The sequence below is a fragment of the Falco peregrinus genome, chromosome 12 (assembly GCF_023634155.1).
Source record: "Falco peregrinus isolate bFalPer1 chromosome 12, bFalPer1.pri, whole genome shotgun sequence".
NCBI lineage: Eukaryota > Metazoa > Chordata > Aves > Falconiformes > Falconidae > Falco > Falco peregrinus.
In genome coordinates, this window is record NC_073732.1 from 9,718,018 (window position 1) to 9,724,745 (window position 6,728).

The window sequence follows — 6,728 nt, forward strand, 5'->3', positions numbered from 1 at the left end:
CGCACTGGCTCTCTGGGGCACCTGGCATCTTCCTCGTGCTCAGCTCCTGTCTGTGCGCAGGCAGGGCTGCGGGGTACTGAGCCCTCCTGCAGGGAGCTGGGGGTGCTGGCCACCCGTTGAGGAGGCTGGCAATACTGATGGGCTGCTATGAGAAGTTTTCTGTCATTCATTCAGCAAATTGGGTGGGCTAGAGTTGAGGGTATGGGCAAGTCTCTGGCACAGGGCTCAGCTCCCACTGCATTTCCAGTACTTGGCCATGGTACATCGCTGGCTTTGTCACAAGCTTTGACCCTGGGTCTCACTGCTGCTCTGTCATTTCCAGTATTAGGGGTAGGGGAGGTTTCGGGATCCTGGCTCCCAGTGCAGTGCGGAAGTGTTTAGTGGCAACTTTGCACATCCATAACTCCTTCAAGCTGTGACAGTATGTGCAGGGTCACAGGCACTGGCTGAGGCCTATTTGCATGGGGTAATTTGAGGTTGTTTCAAAAATCAGGTTGCTATAAAGTTGCGTCTGCTCACTTTCCCACAAAACCTGTTCCTCTGTGCTCTGTTCTCTTCACTCACTCCCCATTAAATAATTCTGGGGCCTGTTCACAAGTTTCTGTGGACCTAAAGCTCCCCATCAGCAAGACTGCGTTTCCCTCTGGCAATGTAATCTCCCGGGACACCCACAGTGTCCTGGAATAGCAGGTCAGTAATGTTGCATCTTCCACATTTACACATGCTGCTGTCTCAGTGTTCCAGTGTTTCCATTGCCACAATAATGAATCAAGAGACTTCTGACAGTGCTGGTGATAAGAAGGAAAAACAGAACAAAATGTAAATTACAGCTCTGCTTCATGGATCAAAAAGCTAGCTTATTCCAGTGGTTCCTTACATTAAATTGAGCTGCTATAAAGGGAAACACTGTGTGCTTTGGGGTTTATGTACACTGAAGTGGGCTAGTAAGCATGAGAATGTGACCACCTTCTTGCAGACTGTGATGGAGCTATCTGTGGCCCCTGGGATTTGAGAAAGCATGTGATAGTTTGGTACGCATTTGTCCGTCCAAGAGCATTTGTCTTTGTCCAAACCAGTATTTTGATGGCACCAGGGGAAAAAAGAAGCAAAAATATATTTTGGCTATAAAAGTTGATTGGATATCCAACTGAAAGCAATGATGCCTTGAAGACGGCCCAGTGACCCAAGACTACCAGGTAGCTATTATTCCAAAATGGAAGAGATGCTGTTAATCTTGAAAAGCTAGAGATGGAAGGAAGAAAGTTTCCCCTAAGAAGTTTGTTTCAAAATCCTACTGACTACTAATGAGTAAAAGGTAATAATTCTTTTTCCCCCCAAATGACGGGTGTTTCCAGTGTGCTTCAGTAACTGAGTTAAATCAGACTGAGAGCCAATAGATCTTGGCTTGAGGGCAATGATAACTGACTGTAATTTGACAGAATAGAGATTTTTTTTATTTTTACAAATGCATTCTTTCTTAAAAGAACACAGCAGTTAGGCTGCCATTTCTTGGCAGTGCTATAGCTCATATGTTCTCTGGAATAGTTAACACATAACACCTTTGGAAGAACGGGAAAAGATGGCCACATGTGGCATGTGTACATGGTCTGGCTCCAGGATCTACTGTAAATTTAAGTGCCAGCTCTCAAGATTACCACACTGGGATCTGTGATAGTAGCTGGCTGATTCACTGTCCTAAACCCTACCAGTGGATTGCATCCAGAGATGCACCTGTGAGGTTACTCACTCAACAAGCTGAACCTGCTGAATAACTGAAGTGGAAATGCAGAACTCACCTCTTCCCCAAGCACAGGATCTCCTCTGTCTGCCATGCTCTGGACCAGGGAAAGAGTTAACCAGGGAGGGAAGGTTAACAAATATGAGAGAATCCACTTTCCTGGGACTAGAACGCAGGTTACAGATGATGGTAAGTAAGGCCAGGAGCCTCATGTGTTACAACTCGTTGCAAAACTTCTCTCCTCAGCTTGGCCCTTTCACAGCGGGTTCCCCTGCATCTGTCCCTTTCTCAGGCTTACGCCCACACCTACCCAAATAATCAAATCAATTCTCACAGGGTTGGAAAGGAAGAAAGCAGATGAACTCTAACAGTCATTTTTGTTTCTAAGTCCTCAGTGCACAGTGTGGGACAAGGATAGGTGTACTGCTCAAGGACAAGTTGCACGCAGGTACCCAATGCAGACTGCACTTTTATCACAGCCATTTCAACCAAGAGAAGATTAAACCATCTGCCTTTAGTTTTAATCTAAAAATTTCAAGACCCTGCAAAGATGGACAGAGTCCCTGCCACATGATAGATGAGCATTCTCAGAGGTGCTCAAAACAGGGTGCAGGATGGTATAGTTGGTTGCGCCAGATACAATTGTGCCAAAGCTGGGCCACGCTTTGTCTGGGTCCTGTGGTTGTCACCCTAACACAGTCACATTACAATCTTTCTGGACCTAGTTCTAGTGGGAAGATGATTTCTCTCTGAGCTCACAGTTGCATTTTAGATTTAAAACAAGAGTTTGGATCTAAGAGGCGTAAAAGTTAATGAAATTGTTTAGGCTGGTTTTTTTTAAGCACTGATCGTATTTGCCAGTGTGTATCTGGTTGAATTGCTTTTGTATTTTTTCCGTTTTCACACACCTCTGCAGTTCCTACTGCATACAGCCAAAAGTAGCTGCGAGATGAGCCACCTTATTAGTGTATTGACACTTCTGTATCCATCTTAGCTAGCAAAGAAAATGGAAAATAATACAAAATCAATGAGCACCAGCGATTTTCAAAGCTTAATTTTGTTTTAGTTTAGGTAGAGTTCCAGTTTGTATTAGGCCAGGTTAGGCTGTGGCTTTTAGCATACAAATAGGTGGCTAAAAGAAGGATAATAAGAGCTATGGAATGGTGCATTACAAGCTGGGTAATCTGTTGAACTGTCCTGTGTTTCACTTGATTATCAGATGTTGCTGCTTATATTCCTGCCTGTGAGAATATGGTGTGTTCTTGATAGACATGAAATGCTTGTGATTGTCAGATAAAAGATACGGTATAAATACAGAGCACCTTGGAACACCAAACTTTTTGCCCTCCTTAATACTATTAGGTGCTAGAGCAGCCACTGGCCACAAATGACAATTGCTGGCATCTGTGACTATCTGGAAGAATGCAGCTCATCCTGCAGGACCTCCTCAGGTCAGCAGAAGCTATGCAACAGGGCCTTTTTGCTTGGCTGATAGAAGAGAGTAGGTTCTGGTGAGCAGGGCAGTGGGAGACTAAATCCAGTTCCCACTTCTGCTCCAGGTTCGCGGTGGTACTCTGGAAAATTACTTGCTTTGGCTAAGACCGTCATTTATAAACTGTGAAGAAGAACACACCTTTGCTGCCTAAGGCTGATGTGAGAATAACTACACTGAGAATTTCAGGCTGCTGAGCTCTGATGGAAAGTGAGAAAAGATAGACGACTTGTTACACTTCGTACTCAGAGAAGGAACCACAAAACCGAAGAACTTCCTCTGGTGTGAACTCCAGCTGTTTAGCCAGAGCCAGCATGTAATGCCTCCATCCCTGGCAGCTTACCTATGAATGCTGGGCCTGCAGCAAGCCTGCTGTGGTGCTGGTCCCCAGCCTAGCCCTCCCTGGGACAGCTGTGTCTCATCCCAGCAATGAGCATGTTAGCTGAACAGCGCAGGCGAGAGGATGGGAGACATACAACGTTCGCAAGAGATTTTGAATTCTGTCCTAGAGAATACACAGAAGACTGGTCTTTCCTTCTCTTCAGGAAGGAATGTAAACCATATACACCTCTAAGGATGGGTATCCCCCTTCTCTCTCTTCAGAACATGATAAACTGATCAAGCAAGACTTCCTGTAAGAGTGAAGGTAAGAAAAGGTGTTGCTGCTACTATTTTTTAATAACAGTGTAGTAGCAGAAAGACTACCCTTGAAAGATATACATACAAGCCCCAGTGGTGCTCCTTTCAAGGTCTTAATGGAGCACCACCTCATCATTTTCCTTACAAATACCTGATGCTACAAAAGGACTCGTTCTTATTGCTGATCCTGTCAGCAGCAGCAGGCTAGTGAGTGTCAGTAATTGCTTTCCAGCATGCTAGCACCGTGTTTCTGCTCCACCAGGAAGCAGGGAACACTCCTGACACTTGTGAAAGCACGGAGCTGTGCTGGGACTGCTGAAAGCCCCAGCACCACTGGGACATTTCTCCAGATGTGACTTCCCACACACAGCACTGTATGAAAGCAGTGTGGAAAGTCTGGAGTTGTGCACGCACCCTGTGCATATGTGTTCATTTTGATCAGTTGCACAGGATTTTACACCAAAGGATGCTGTTGACTTTGGTTAGAACGGTGAGTGTTAGCTAAGAAATGACAGTGAGGCACATGGGTGATGTGATGGTAACACCTACCCATACTTAGTGAGGAACTGCTTGTTGTGCCTTCACCAAAGAGAACAGCAACAACAGCTCTGTCATGTTGTGTTGCTTGGGGTCTAGCTGTTCAATATTAAACATAATTAAGTTCAGTCACATCTAATTAGCTTCTCTTTGGTCAGGGTATGTATCTCAGAGGGATTCTTGCTGTAAATTTTTATTCTCCTATGTTCATCAAGAATGAAACACCAGAAGAAAAGGATTGTGCAGCTTGCCTCTGTGGGGAGCCATCATTAGGGAGGTGCGAATGGCTGCTGACACAGCTAACCATCTTTGGTGGTCAGCCTGCTGCAGTGGCAAGCAAAAATGTTGCCCTAGGGCTGGCTGCTCAAGGTTTTAACTGCTTCAGGTGATCTGTAGGTACTATACTGAGTGTTTGGGAGGATATTTACATACTTAGTTATGCATTACTATTGTAATAAAACTGATGAAGGACATTTAAAATATGGCAAGATTCTTTTTTGTCAGTGAAAAGGATTTTTTTCCAGAGCTTCTCATCCATGAACTTTAGTTTGTCTTGTAAAGCACTGTCACCAGGAACGAAGAGAACATTATATTCATATGGAAAGAAAAGAACATAACATTCATATGGAATAGGCAGAGCTTTGGGATTAAATGTGTCCTGTATAGGAATATTTGTGAGATACATGTGTGCCAGGGAAGGATCACAGACCCAGGAGTTTAGAGTAAAAGCACTAGACTCTTTGAGACCTTGTATTTATGATGTCTAGACAGACAGTGAATTTTCCCCCATTTTTCTGTTGAGAGCTGTGCCAGTCTGAACTGGGAGAGTCCAACAAATGGACTTCTATCTGTATGTATGTTCCTGATGTGCCTACTTTTTCCCTGCTCACTACCATTTTTCTAGAGGACTGTAGCCCAGGGAATTTATTTTTTCATGTCTCTCCTTTTGTTCTTTTTCTTTTCTGCATAAAAGACATAGTTTAGGGCACTTAAGTCAGGTTGGATATGATTTTTTTTATTCCTTGGTACTTTCTAATGCTGACTGCTACCATCTCTTTTGAGTAGTGCAGTACGTGCTTTCTTAACAGCTATGCACAATTCACACACTGACATATGGTTAACATCAATTTTACAGGGGCCTGGAAGCACAAGGGATTGTGTTAATTTTTCCTGTTATAAAGTGGGACACAGAATCTGTTACTTCTACTGTGGGTCACCAGTTCAAATGCAAACCCAGGACAGGACTAGCCAGGCTTGGCATGAGGATTTGATGGCTTTTGCAACACTGGCTCTGTGAGACTGATACCCTCAGCACATCAAAAGCAAGTAGCTTGAAGACAGAGACATTTTATGCTTCAGTCTGCAAAAGCAGCAGCAAGCCTGTCAACTGCGTGATATGAGTTAACTACTGAAATCACTGGCTGGTGGGGAACCAGTGGAGCCCCCTCACCACTGACTGCCAAGCCAGGTCTGGTGTGCTGGGGGGAGCAGTGATGAGCACTGACTCTCGCTGACGGGTATCTCCTCACCAGAGCACAGTCCCAGCTGGCACAATTCACAAAAGGCTTCTGGGCCATCAAGGTGGAAGGTACAGGGGGTGACCGGCCCCTTTCTTATGCTGACCCTGGTTTTGGAGGGGTGGACCTTCTTCTCACAAGTGTTGCAGGCAAAGTAGCATCAGGGGTTTGTGAGGGGAGAGGCAGGCTCCAGGTAGGATTTGGGGAGATAACCCTGCATGACCCCAACCCCTCCAAGCCAGGAAGTTGTCTTTCAAAAACAATGTCACTCCCTTTCACTTTTTTTTGTCTTTTTGTTCCATCTGGGCTCTGGAAACATGCACTTTATTGCTACACAGCAACTTCCCTGAACTCTATCTGGAAGATTAATGGTTTATTGAAGAACAGGCAGGATTTAGATTGTCATCAAGAGACCCATAAAAGTAAGCATGTAAAAAGTGTTATGGAAACAGCGTGGCCCTTTGGAGTTTTCAAGGGTGGAAGCTGGGCTGTACACATGCTCTGCGTCCAGCTCCTGCACCCCTTTGCTGGGAGCACACATGGAAGGGCAGTGGGAGTCTTGGTTTGTCCTGGAAATTAATGAGTCCCTTGTGAGGTAATTTGCTCAAAGTGCACCTTTGCATACAAGCTGATTTTTTTTCCAGGCTAGCTGCTACTTTGTTTGTGTGTGTGTGTGTGCGCGCACGCGTGTGCATCCTGTACGTCACTGGGAACACATTAATGGCCATCAGGAATATTTCTTTTGGAATCCTCACAGATATCCCTAGTGATCCAATTTGAAGCTTTGCCTGGAAAATGATTAACT